This window comes from Planococcus citri, chromosome 3 (assembly GCF_950023065.1).
Source record: "Planococcus citri chromosome 3, ihPlaCitr1.1, whole genome shotgun sequence".
NCBI classification, from domain to species: Eukaryota; Metazoa; Arthropoda; class Insecta; order Hemiptera; family Pseudococcidae; genus Planococcus; species Planococcus citri.
In genome coordinates, this window is record NC_088679.1 from 40,182,795 (window position 1) to 40,196,885 (window position 14,091).

Below are 14,091 nucleotides of genomic sequence, written 5' to 3' on the forward strand. Positions count from 1 at the left end.
AGTAGGTAAGTAGGTAATTCATGTCGTTGGTTTTATAATGAAGTTTAACAACTAAGTAGGTACCTACCTACTCGTTAAAATGCATTATTTGTAGGTACAGCACCTTTACGGACTACATAAAATTTTCACAGCTGACAGTAAACAAGTACTTATTTATATTTTTCAAGTCTGTAGTTTGTTATTAAAAAAAAGACAAAAATAAAAACAAAGAACAAAACGAGCACGTGTATCCAAGTAGGTATTTAATATTGTCTTGAAAAACAAATCTTTTTTCTCGTAATTTTGAAAACGACGTTTTAAATTTTGAATATGTACTTACTTAACATTATATACGTACCTAAGATATATCAACAAGTCGAGGAAAAATAAAACCCAAGTACTCGTATATTTGCGCCTTTACATAAGGGATATTTTTCTTCAGTCAGATAGGTACTTACTTGAAAACAACTTTCTTCGTGATAATATAGCTTAAAAATATTTACGAGTACCTAAATAAGATTTCATGATTGAAAAGGTAAAAAAATTGAAAAGCAAAAAGAATCATTCGGCGTTTGTTTATTTTGAATGTGAGAAAATGACACGACTCGAAGCGTCGCTCGTCGACGATGTTGCTAGCGTTCGTCGAGTCGACGTCTTACAGTTGCAATTTTAGGTTTGTTCTGAACGGTCGTTTACTCGAACTTTATTCCGCGAATGATTTATTTCGTAAAATATTACGAATTTTATTTTTTCTTCTAACTACGCAGGTAATTTTGTTAAATAATTTAAATCACGCGATGGTGATTTTGATATTTTTCAATTTTTTCCACGTGTGCTGATTTTATTAAAATTTTAATTATCGACTATTTTTGTCGTCTATAATATTATGCATGTTAAATCGGCGATGAATATTCATACGATTCATTCTGTCGAAAATGAACGATGGGCGTTGAAAAAAAAATTTTCATCGCGAACAATGTGTTTTATGGAAGATAAATGCCTACTCAAAATATGAAAAATCACGTAGGATTTGTAGACATTATCTGCCAAAATATGGTGAGATTTTTTTTATAGCAGGGGTGTGGGAATACTCATAATATTTTGAAGACACCGGAAAACGTGTTATTTAAGCTAAATATGGCGTGATGCAGGTACAAAATACGAGTGGTGTTTTTGTTTTCTTTTTCGTATTTCATTTTTGTAAAAACCGCTGATATGTGACGTGGAATTAGGTTCGAACGAAACGTGTCTTTATGTTATGAATTTCCTTCGTCTGTTTGGCATTTTTGAATTAGTTATTGATGGCAAACCCAAGTATACGTATATGATACCTACATGTGATGAATTACAATTTTCTTATTAGTTCGGACGAGAAAAGACGAAGTCGAAATTTTACGAGTTTTCGAATACCTATACGTAGACCTAGCAGAATTTTGTATTAAAGTCTTTTCTAAAGACTTGACGCGAATAAGATTCATTATTGATATAAGGTTTCTCGAAAATTGTATTTGTTTGTCGAGTTACTTTCTAATAATGATTGATGAGATTTTTCCTCAAAACTTAATGAAATGTTAATTTCTTCGTTAATTAGTATAAAAGTGATATTCTTAATGGTTCTATCGTCAAGATATTTAGGTATAGCTCGTTTCTGTTTTGTAAAATTATTCTTCATTTCTTTTTTAAAAAAATGAGTTATGTTTCTTCGCAAAAAAAAAAAAAAAAAAAAACTTATGAAAGGACATTTATTAAGATGTCAAAGAAATACGCATTAAGAAGTGATTTCTTTCAATTATCGTTGTCTTTTTGGCCCACAAATTCGTATCGTTGTGGTAGTTCACTTTTGTTGTTGTGGCGTTTGAAAGACAATTGGAAATTTATTACTTTAGAAGTTTACGGGGGAAAAAAAATAAGAAAAGGATTCGAGTTAGGGAATCATGGACGATAAAGTTTACTAAGAAGATAGAGAGCACGTTCATATTCATTTGAAAAGTTCTAGGGTGACAGTTGCGTGCCTTCGTTCATTTTGCCAAAACTTAAGGATATTTTACCCCGAGAGTTTGGCGTGATTTGAAACAGATACCGATGGCGGTATCGAAAACGAAAATCTCGTGTAAACAAATTTTATTATTCATTTTTCGTATCTCGATAATACTTTCGGATTATTCGCCATATTCACCTTCGATGATACCCCAATAAGCTTCGATTTTTATTCATATTTAATGCGTGTATGTTTCTGCATGTTGAAAAGCCTGCTGCGATAAAACGAAAGTTTTCGTTTCTTTTTGAAAAAATTTCTTTGGTTCTTTATGTCGGTCGCGTCGGATGATTCGAGTACGTGGATATTTATATTCGTGGTTATTTGATAAAATCGCTGCCATATTTGTTCTATTATTTGTTTTCATTTTGCGTAAATAAATATCTACTTGCAAAGAATTGCAATGGTGGACAAAAAAATGTGTGTAAATATTCCTATGTGTTGCCTATTTCAAATTCGAAGGGGTGATGATTCTTTACTCGTATGATTTATTGTTAGGTTTTTCTTATTTTACTGCTGATAGTGAGCTCCTAAGGCTTAAGGCTATTCTCTACCCCCAGTGAAAACGTTCGAGATATGAAGCCGATTTGTTCGTTATTTTCATCGTTCGTTCATAAGATTGCGTGTAATCGAGTGAACGAATTTAGTCGTACTTATGTCCCGCGACCCGCTCCCATCTAAACTTCAGACGGGGATTTCTCCGTGAATTTTCAAAATTCTTTCAATTTTTTTTCACCAATGCTAATACTTTATCATTGAAAGCGAGGGTATGTAGCCATATTTTCTAATTTAGCTTTTCCAACGGAGATCTGAGCATCAGTAGTACCTCCATTCAATTCCCAATGACAACCACAAAATGACATAAATCAAAAATATCTCGACATACCCTCGCTTTTGAATGTTTTCTGAATAAAATAAATTAAACCCCACGAAAATCCGTCCAATAGTTTTCCCACAATCCCCGGCCAAAGTTCATAGTTTTCATCAAAATTTTACTGATAACAGGAGGGTAGAGAATAGCCTTAAAGCCCCAAATCAATACTTTTTCAACACATGAAAAATTTACCTGTATTTTCAAGAGTTAATTTTTAGAGCTTCGAGCTCTGAAGTTTAAAATCCTATAGCCTTTTGAGACAAGAAATGTTACAATTTTTCTTATTCACAGAAGAAATTATAATAATTAATATATAAACTCTAAATTTTAATGCTTCATATAAACCCCATACAAAGAGTTTATCGAAACACAAAAAAAAATGTTCAAAATTTATTTACACATTTTTTTTCAAAAAACGAATTTCACTAAAAAAGTGCCCATTTGTAAATAATATGTAAACTTACTATCTGAGCAAAGGAACCTCATTTTTTCACAAAAAAAAAATCACCAAAATTTTATTCATTTCATATTTGTTTGTAAATTTTGTTTTTGAATAAAAAGTCTTGAAAAAATGCCAATTGAATAAGGCATAAAATGTAGGCATACTTTCCATTTGTCAAAATTTTGCCCTGGCTTCGTTTGGGCATTGAATAGTTTCATTTCAAATAAGTTTGTGAAAAAGTGGGAGAAGATATAATTGAATTTCCCTTCTAAAATTTTCAAAGTCAATTATTTTTTACCAAAATTTTTTGATAAGGAGAAAGTTTTGGCTCAGGTGGTTTTATTTTTTCAAAATTTGTTGGGGAATGACTGGAGTCCAGATAATTTTTTTAGTCGAATGAACCTAATTTTATGTTGCAGATTTTCGGTTTAATAAATGCATAAAATGACACATTTTAGACTCGTTACGTGCATATTTTGACAAATATCGTCCATTTTCTCTGTTTTCATGTACAGTAATCTTCCAAATATTGACAAAAAGTTCTGTTTCCAAAACTGTTTTTAACGTTAAAAAAAAAAAAATGAAAACTTTTCCAAAATTGTAAGGTAGGTAGGTATACTTACCAAATTGGTAGAAACTCTGTCATCATTTTTTGTAGAGTTGAAGCATTTTTCAAGTGAATCTTGCTGCAAATTCAAAGATGAAAATATAAATCTACGTCACTCGATACTCAAGAAATCCTTTTCAATGGTACCTACGTGTATATCGATTTTGCATATTTTGCATCTTTCAGCTCCATAAAATGTATTTATGTGCATGTTTCGAAAGTTTTTACATTATAAAATCTACACTCCAGAAATGAGAAAGAAAGGGGAGTACATACAGGGGTCGGCATAAGTTAGTATTCGCATTCGAAAACTGATGCGTTCTTTTTAACATCCTATGGTGTGTAATTAATAGATAAGAGGGTCTTGTAGGTAGTGCGTTGTGTTCGTAGAAGTCCCATCAACACCTTGGTAATAATAGTTTCGTTCCCCGCTTTGTCACTACAGTAAAAAAATTCATTTTTGTTTGAAAAAATTTTCGTTTGTGCAAATCGGAATACTAACTTATGCCGACCCCTGTATATAAAGACGAAAAGGAAAAAGTTCAGCCACTTTTCGTTTAGCCCCTATTATAGATATGTATAAGGCTATTTATTTATTTATTTATTTTTTTAAATCGAAAGCTCTAGAGGGGTACTTGCTTCTAAAAATATAGCCGAGACCTAATTTTGATTTTAAGTGCTCCAAATTTGGTGGAAAGGGGCTTAAAATCAACATAGAAAAATTCAAAATTGTGGGAAAATGTTTTTTTCTAAAATTGTATTTTAACCTCAAGTCCAAAATTTGAATCGATTTGGACCCAAAGGGACTGAGATACGCTATGCTCCACGAGTCTGAAGATCAAATTCTTATCAATTCGATCTTCAGATTCTGCATCTTCAAATTAGGCTTTGTAAATAGGTATGTTATAAAATTTTATCTCAGTAAACTTCTTTTTCTCCAGACCCTTCAAGGATAAAATTTAATTGGCTTCCCATATTTGACAACAACGAAAGTTCACGAGAAAAATTTTCAAAATTGCCAATGAGCAACAGAGTAAGATTAATGATAGAGGTTTTCCATTTAGAAAAAAATTTCATTCTGAAATTTGAGGTTGAAGATTAGATATACGAAAGTAGGTACATTATTATAAAATTACTCGTACATTGGATCAACATATAATTGAGAAGTCAAGCTTTTATGTTAAGAAAGCCAAGAATTTGACGAACTAGTTACCTATTCAACGTTTTGGAATTCCAAATGGAAATCTATTTTGAAAATTTAGTGGATATGCTTGAATCAGATTGAGTTACCAACTTATCTTGTTTTTACTTTTAAATTTCAAAACAAAATTTTTACAAATATAGGTACATAGGTACTTGATATTTACAAACGTTTTGCGACTGAGTATAGGTACTATAGGTAGATAGATAGGTACATTCGGCATATAATTTTTATTAATGTAGGGAGCTTTCAATTATATTCAGCAGGTTGTAAAATACAATTGTTAATAGGGTGCCATTTATTCGAATTTATGTATTTTCGCCCCGGATGGATTTTGAAATATTATACGATTTCCTTTCATGCGAAATGTTCGACAAATTGTTCCATTATCGCTTTTTACATTTTTGGTCTGCCGAGAATTTTTTGTTATACCTTTCAAACACGCACCCCTAACTTACTCTATGGACTTTATGGTGTTTTGACCTTAGTGGTGTAGCCAATGCTATAATCTACAATGATGTGATGCTTACCTTTCGCTTTTTATCGACACGTAATTTTTTTTTCTAAATTGAAATTTTTTATAATGTAATTCAATGGCTTCGCATTATTTATTTATATTTTTTTATTGTTGAAATTAAATTTTTTTTCTTATTCTTTACGAGTACCTACGTTCGCTTGGGCTTTACCTTTTCAGAAGTTCCTCTCGGGAAATTAAAGAAATTTTTTTCAAGGTTAAAAATGTTTGAAAAGAAGTTTAAAAAATTATAAAAGAACATGACCCGATTATACCTTTAGGTACCCACTTTGTAGGTATACCTGCCGTACCTACTTGAGCGATCCATTTCTTGTTAGCAGCTTATAATTATAATTCTTTAATTGCAAATTTTAAAATCATTCCAAGATTTTTAAGCGAGTGAATTTTATTTTCATTCGAAGGAAAATCATAACGAACTAATAATCGCGTAAAATGTCATTGTTTGGTAGCTAACCTAAGTATATTACTCAACTTGGAAAGCAAAATGAAGTAAAAAGACGAATGTATGCATTGTTGCTTAGCTGTTTGTTCTCTTTCATTTCATTTTCATAGCTTTCAGTTCACTATATTTTCGTCAGTAGTAAAATATCTATAACCTTGAAGCTCACAGTTTCTTATTTGTTTCATTTTTGGTTTGCCAGTTTCATTTATCAAGCTATAGTAGCTCGAGCTAACAAAACATAGATTTTGAATCCAGCCATCTTGCGCCGTTCTAGGTATACTCCCCCTTCCCCCCACCTGAAAAAAGTGACTTACATTGCTAGCTATTAAATTTGAGTATAGCTGCGGATAAAATATCCGAGTGATTTCGATTCAATTTCACTATAATTCGAGAGAATCGCAAATTCCGAGCTTGAAAGAGCGATTTTTGTCCAGCGTTTTACGACAAATGAATAATTATTTGCGCTTTGTTTGTGATTAATATTGTAAGAAAAGCTTAATAAAATTGAGGTTTATGCATAACTTTGTCCTAATCTAGACGATAAAATCATGTTCGTTCGCATCCTGCATATAAAGTTGACTGTGCAAGAAAACTGCCTACTCACAAATGTCCCACGTCTCAAAGACAATCCGCAAATAAGCGTCTATAAATTCATTTCGGGTGTGAAGCACGTAGGCGTTAGATAATTATACACATATTAAATTCGTAAAGCTCGACTAAATTCGTTATAAATTGTTTTTCAAATACGCGGATATTTTAAATTTCATCAAAAAGTCGATTAGATATACTCGAGTACAAAGAAAAATCAAAATTACTCGTTCCTTGACACGACTTTTTTTACACCACGATTTAAATGAATTAAGATCGTTTAATTTTATTACTCTTCACGAACGAACGTAAGCATAAATTTTGCCATCAACAAACATCGGTTAAGTAAGTTAAATTACACACCCATTAGGTAAATGTATCCTATGGCGTTAAATGAAAAGTACCTCGTACAGTACAAACTTCAGATACACGATATACACTTCAAAATTGAAAAACATACTTATTGCAGAATATTACCTATCCATTCAAGTGTGCGAACCAACAAGCTAAAAACTTTTCATTCCTCCCAAAAAAGACATAATACAGTATACCATTCTATAGAGATCAACATTATATTTGTGGTATAATCATCGTAATGTAACAAATTCGAGGTATAAAATTAATCGACGAAATATTCATGAGCAATTTTAACGTAAAAATAAATTAGTATTTTAAGTATACCTACCAAATAATCATGAAATTCTCGTCGTTTATATCTAATATTATTCCAATCAGACCTTCGAAAAGATTATTTATCATTTTCAAAATTCTACAATTAAAACAGACAAACCGGAATTATTTTACCCAACAATAAACCCCTTTAAAAACGAAAAAAAAAAAGAATCGCAAAAGCCATCCTCCTAAATTTTGTGAACGGGCTTTTTATTCTCGCTATAGCTTATTACCTAAAAATAAATCAAAACTAAATCAACTTTTCTTTTTGATGGAAATTATTAGGTAATGGTAAGAAAATAAAAATAAAAATAAAAAATTGAATAAAAGACGAGAAATGGGTACAATGCTCATAGATATGGTAGGCTACTAACTCGTATTTATGATCTTAGCGAAGAGTCGCGAGTCACAATAATACAAAACGATAAAGGATTATTACTCGTGGTTTACGCCATTTTTTTCATTCTGTACTGATTAATATACTTTTTTGACAATTTTTATTGAAATTTATCACGTTGAATAGCAGGAAATGGAAAACAAAACGTAATGAGAATTAATTCTAAACACATTTTACTCGGGCTAAAAATCGTACCTAAAGTATTTTAAAGTAACCAGGCTGGCTTGTGTACCTATTGATACAATAGGTACCTACCTACTTCTAAAAGGAATTTAAAACTGAAAAAGAACTGCTTTGTCTGCGGACTTTTTTGATTCGATGAATGAATATTGAATAAAAACGTGCCAAAAGAAGAGAAAAAAATTGAAAGATTGAATTCAGCTCGAAGTCACCTAGATTTGTGTCATTTTTAAGTTCATCGTATTTTTAATAAATACCGAACGTCAGAAGGTTTTCATTCTGGCAGAATGAAAAAAAATGGTGGCAAGGGAGGAAGGGAAACTGAGAGGAGATTGTTATGAAACCCGGAGGACAGAGGTAAAGTTCCACCATGATTGTGAAACATTCAGTGAAAGGGGTTCTCGTTACAAGTGAAATAATATTTCAAAGAAAGGTTTATGATAGGGAGGTACCTATACTTTCCTAAAACATTGAATATAAGTAGTAGGTGTTTTGCTTTTTTAAAAATGGGCAGTGGGAGGGCCGAGGAGGCAATGTTGAAAAAAGATTAGAGAGCTCCTAGACTTTTATCACCTAAAGGGACCAAATGCAGTATGCATACTTTTAATTACCTATTCATGAATATTGTTTCAGTACCTAGGAAGGTATTTTACCCAAATATATCGAGTGGCGATTTTCCATTCTTGTCTCATATCGGCAGATTCTAAAACACCATTGGAAAATATAGGTACACTTACCTACATTAGAGTGGCTCGCAAAAAGAAATGTTGAAGGATTTTGATCAAGTAGTGATAATTTAAATTTTGAGTTGAAAATTACAAAGAAAAAAATTTAGCTCCGCAAAAGCCCCTGGAGGGAAGATATGGGTTCTCAAAGAAGGGACAACTTCAACCAGGAATGAAAATCTAAAGCTGAAAGTTTAAAGCCAAAAGCTAATAGTTTGCAAGTTTCATTTTTTCTAAACCGAAAGCTAGCCAAAAGTTTAATTTTTTTGGGCCTTTTCAGAGGTTTTTTTTTGCAAATTTGAATTCTTTGAATTCAAAAGAAACCAAAAAATGAAAAAAAAATTCATTCAATTTTATTTTGACGCAATTTACTGAAATGAAAAATTGGAAAAAAATTAATCCTAAATAATTTAGCGTAAAGCCAAAAGCTTAATGAAATGTATCTAATAGCTATTAAATAGAAAATATAGGTAAGGGAAAGCTATGAAAACAAAACCCATTCAATTTTGAAATTTCAAGCTCAAAGACAAAAGCCAAAGGTTCATTTCAAGGCTTTTCATTCCTGAATTCGACAGCCTGCTTTGATAAAAATGGCCCAGCTCCATGAGATGAAAAAACTTATAGGTACCTCCTTTTTGAGATCAATCGAAACCGAAAAAGCATCCAAAATTTATCATCACAATAAATTTTAGAGGCTGAATTTCATTTTTCAATTTTGTGTGAGTTTTAATTTGAAACGTTGCCCTTTTTGCGTGAAAAAAATCAAAATTTGATAAAATTATGTAGAAAACTGAAATTTGGTTAGGGCTTTATTTTGGACCTCTGTAATTGACCGGAAATAATTTCGAATCCTTTTGAAGATTATAAGGTTAGCGAATTTTTGGATTTCGAGAAAATCCTCATAAAAGGGATTTAAATGAAATTCACCATCAACGAACTCGAATTAAACTTCTTTGTGAGGGCAAAATTTTCAGGATCCTTTAATTTGAACTCGCAGGAATTAAATTTGAAAGAAAGGTTATACTTTGGGGAAAGGAGGGTGGGAGAGAGATGGAAATGGACTTCGCAGCCCTTAAACTTAAATGCTTTGCCCATATCAAATAATGATGCATGAGTTAATTGCACAGATGGTCTAAAACGATTTCATTTCAAGAAGAAGGGAAAAGTGACAATAAGACAGATCTCTTAATTTTTGTTATGTCAAGGTTATTTTCAAAAAGATTTTTTTGTGTACGAGTTCAAAATTTGAACAATGATTTTTGCTAAATTTGAGTTTTTGAACCAACAAAATTAATAATAACTTACTATTTTACCAAAATGTCCAACAAATACCTACTTTGGCTCAATTTGGTGAATCATTTTTTTTTTTTTTTGGAAAGGAAAGGAAAGGAAAGAGCTTCTCCAGTGTCTGAGCTCTGAGTTATTCTGGAAAACTTGAATTTTTAGATCGTAAAACTTCTGAAAAATTCGAAAAAAAGAGGAGAAATCTACGTCTTGGAAAAAAATGGTACCTACCTAATTTTCTATGTAACTTAAAACCTGTACACCTGTTTCGGGATGCATTTCCGGAAAAAATACGCGTTCATTTGAGATAGGATTAATATCTATTTATAGCATTCTATAGTCCTACGTTGAGGTTGAGGTACTCACGTTACTCCATTTGGAAGTTGGTTACATTATAGATTAACTTCTATAAGTGTATTAAATGGATAAGTTTAATTGAATACATAATGAACTAGGTAGCTATAGGTACATGCTGTATGCTTTGGGTGTCTTCGAATTTTGTAGAAATTTCCTCGCCAGTTTTGATCGGAAGGTTGTAACTTTATCTGGTATACCTCGAGTACCTCGAAATAAGCATAATTCCGCCCCAAGTTGGTTATTTTTCCGTCATCGCTACTATTCGAGTTCCGCTCCTTTAACATTCAAACATTGAAAAATTACCCTATGGCGAGAATGTTAACGTAATATGTTGGTATAAATAGTTGCCTAATGTTGTGCGAACGCAGTCGTAACGAAACAGGAAATGACAAAATGAGATCAACTTTTGTAAAAAGAAAGCTTTTTCGCAACCTTGAACGTTAAAAAATTTTTCGACTCATTTCGTACGGCGCGGTTGTGTAGCTCGTTGAGTTGAAGGGCTTTCGTGTTTTGGGAAATCTAGAAAATTGGCAGATTTTCTTTCAATTAATTAATGTGACGCGATCAACGAGTTCGGTAATATTTTTTTCTAAATCTTCGTATTTCCGTTCGTTTTGTAAAAATGATATACTATTTTAAGAAATAGTACGGATAGCAATTTTTTTTTCGAGTTGATGTCATTTAATAAGTTTATCGATAAGTTTTCCTCGGGTTATATTATAACACGAAATTATTCTAGCGTTTAATTTCTTTGGTACATGGTGTTGGTGTAAAGCTCTAAGCTAAACTCCCTCGTATTCTTTAATTGAAAGAAATATCATCGAAGCGGAACTGGATGCTTCCTGTTCTGCTCTTTTCCCTCCTCGCCGACCCCCTCATAAAGATGGAAAATATCAAAGTTGGCGCTTTTTGACGTTGGAAATGAAATTAATTACCAGAAAAAGTTGGTATTTTTAAATAAGAAAAATACTATTTCCAACTGTGACTTGTACTTATATTACATTTATGTACTATGTAGTATGAACCTTACCTACTCATTGCCCATCTTTAGTAACTTACGCGTGCTGAGAACGATACGTATATTTAATGCATTTAATTTTTATTCTCAGTTGATACTTCACTATACTGGAAAATTAGCAGAATGAGTCGTCGAGTCATATTATAAGTCTACCTCCTACGCTGTTCGTAGTTCGTACTATACGTATAGGTATAATTTATCACATTTCTGTTTTCGTTTTCGTATTGTTTTTGAAAAAGCATTATTTCTTTTTTAGTGCGCATTTACGTGATGCTGCGTTGTATAAAAATGTATCTCATGGTAACTATTAAATTCTGTTAAGAATTTTTATGTTCCTAGGTGTCCTTTTACTCCCCTTTTGTTTTGTATCGAGTTTACTCGAATCCTCAATACATCGGAGACCCAACTTTTAAATAAGCTCGAAAATATGAAAGTTTTTGTTTAGCTTACTATAAGGAGCGTTATCCTGGTCCGGATTCGATTTAAAAGTTGGAACAGTAGGTACGAAAGTTGGCTTGATTTAATGATGGATAGTGACGTATTCTGAAATAGATGAGTACCTATAGGTATATGTCGGATAATTAATGGAATATTTCCAACTTGGTGGCGAATTTTTCAACGAAACTTGCTCTCTAATCCCTCGTGTGAGAATTTTTGATCCATACCTTATTGCTGATTTTAATTCAATAAATTTCCATTCCAACTACCAATTTTGATTTCCTGTCGAAAAATCTTTCGTACACAGTGTTTCAGGGTACGAAGTAAAACTTTTTATTTACGGAAACAAGGAAATGCAACTTGTATCAGGTCGATGTATGTATGTTTGCTTGATTCTCAAACAACAGGGGCAGCGGTAAACTCGTTCGATTTTTTTTTGTTTTCATAGCAATTTACGCTTTTAGAGGTGCACAACTGCACACCAATAACCATGCTAGGATCATTCAATACCAGGAGGATGAATATTTTGGAAAATGGGTCAAATTAGTAGGGTAAAATAAACAACATCTTGAATTTTCAATCTGTTTTTTTTCAAACATTTATGCATAAATTTCGAAACGATCGTTAAATTTCAACAATGAAAAAGGTATATCACTGTAAATAGAATTTTCTATAAGTACATATTTAAATTCCGATGCCTGCATAGCCGAGATATGCAACCTTTTACTTTGAATACCATACGGTTTAGAAGGAATTCTCTATTGACCCGACTTGATATTTTGGATGTTTTTAATAAGCCACAATCTACCTTCGAGGAAAAGGAAAATACTCGATTAAGAGCTGTTACCTAGTTCACTAAACTAACGTATCACATTACCCTACCTACATCTATTCACCAAACACATCGTAAAATTCAAGTCATCAATTGAAAAGAATCATTTAGGAAACGATTGAATTTGATTTTAACCTTTTTTTTTTCATTTTACCCGCAAATATTCTAAATTCTTTGCGAATACAAATGGAAAAATATTTTCTCAATTTATCGCAGTCTCGAAGGATGAAATTTTCGTGAAATAGGCTCATATATAAAATCACAAACAATTCATTTTATCTAGTTTTGACTTCAATGAAAAACAATATTTTTCATGAACTTTCTAGTCGCTGAAAAAGAAATCACTTCCTCAAACGAAAGTTGATCTAATAAATTTCTTCATGGTTGATTACAGCTGAAAAAATACTTTATATCTGGAAAGAAAAGGTGTTGCTCGTCTGTGATGTGAATATTTCGCGCTTCCTTCGTTTTTTTTTTCTATTTATAGAGCGGAGTAATTTCTTGGTCAACTTGCTGTTTTTCGTTTTCGCCAGTATGAAATTTTATATTCACTAGAAGGTGGGTAATTGCTTGGGCAACTAGCTGTCTATATATGTTATTTGACGCGAGGGTGTATTCAAAGCGACGAAGAAATTTACTCTTTTATATTGACGCAGATTTTACTGTTACAAGGGTATATACTCGTAGGTACGTGTGTGTAGTAGGTGTATCTACTCGTGTCTGAAATAAGGAAAATACGACTGAGAGATATTTTATTGTTGAAATATGCCAGATCTTTTCAGATGTTCCCATTTTTACGAAATATGTCGCAGAAAAACGTCCGGTTTTCTTTATATTCCTTTCGATCAATTGTGAAAGCAGTGGTTGGAAAAGAATGAAATATATGCGGTGTGTGTGGTGTAATGTATATTTTTAAATTATTTACTCTAATATCTTGGGTAGATTTTCCTGATGGTTATATACAAGATGTCCTATCAAATACCTTATGCTTTTCACAATCGAGTTTGAAGAGGAGGAGGCGAATTTGAAAATAATTACGTTTATAAGTATCTAACAATTGGGATGCTTTTTATTTTACTATTCGATGAGTCTTATTTTTAAAACCCCAGACCTTGACCTTCCTAAAAGGGGCTTTCGCGGTTACAAACAAAACTACTGGGATTCCAATTTATTCAAAAACTGCTGTCCAGGAAAAATCTTCGAAATTTTCTGAAAAAAATGTGAAAATCAGTAAAATATGGGCAGTTGACAGTACCTTTTCGTTTCCACCCACATTATTTAAATTTGGGTTTGGAAATTCGCGCACTCGTTTCAAGGTTTCATCAATAATTTCTGAAAAGAGGGATAACTCAAATTCATCTTTTTTCATCGTCTCAATCTAATTTTTCAGTTCAACTCCTCGTATATCAATTTTTGAAATTCATCTGTTAAGATTTTCCTGGGCATTATTTAATCAAATGATTAATTATTGATGATGATGATAAT

General features: G+C 32.0%; 1 protein-coding gene across 2 annotated transcripts in view; it reads left to right on the forward strand.

Annotated features, from left to right (window-relative positions):
• LOC135839225 (G-protein coupled receptor GRL101-like) overlaps positions 1-14,091 on the forward strand; it is a 169,608-nt gene that overhangs the window by 3,831 nt on the left and 151,686 nt on the right. The window contains exon 1 of one of the 2 annotated variants that reach the window (XM_065355156.1): positions 602-746. The exons of the other annotated variant lie outside the window; for it this stretch is intronic. The gene's annotated coding sequence lies outside the window, so the exon portion shown is untranslated. Of the gene's footprint in view, positions 1-601; positions 747-14,091 lie in introns of those variants that run through there. 2 annotated transcript variants of the gene reach the window in all.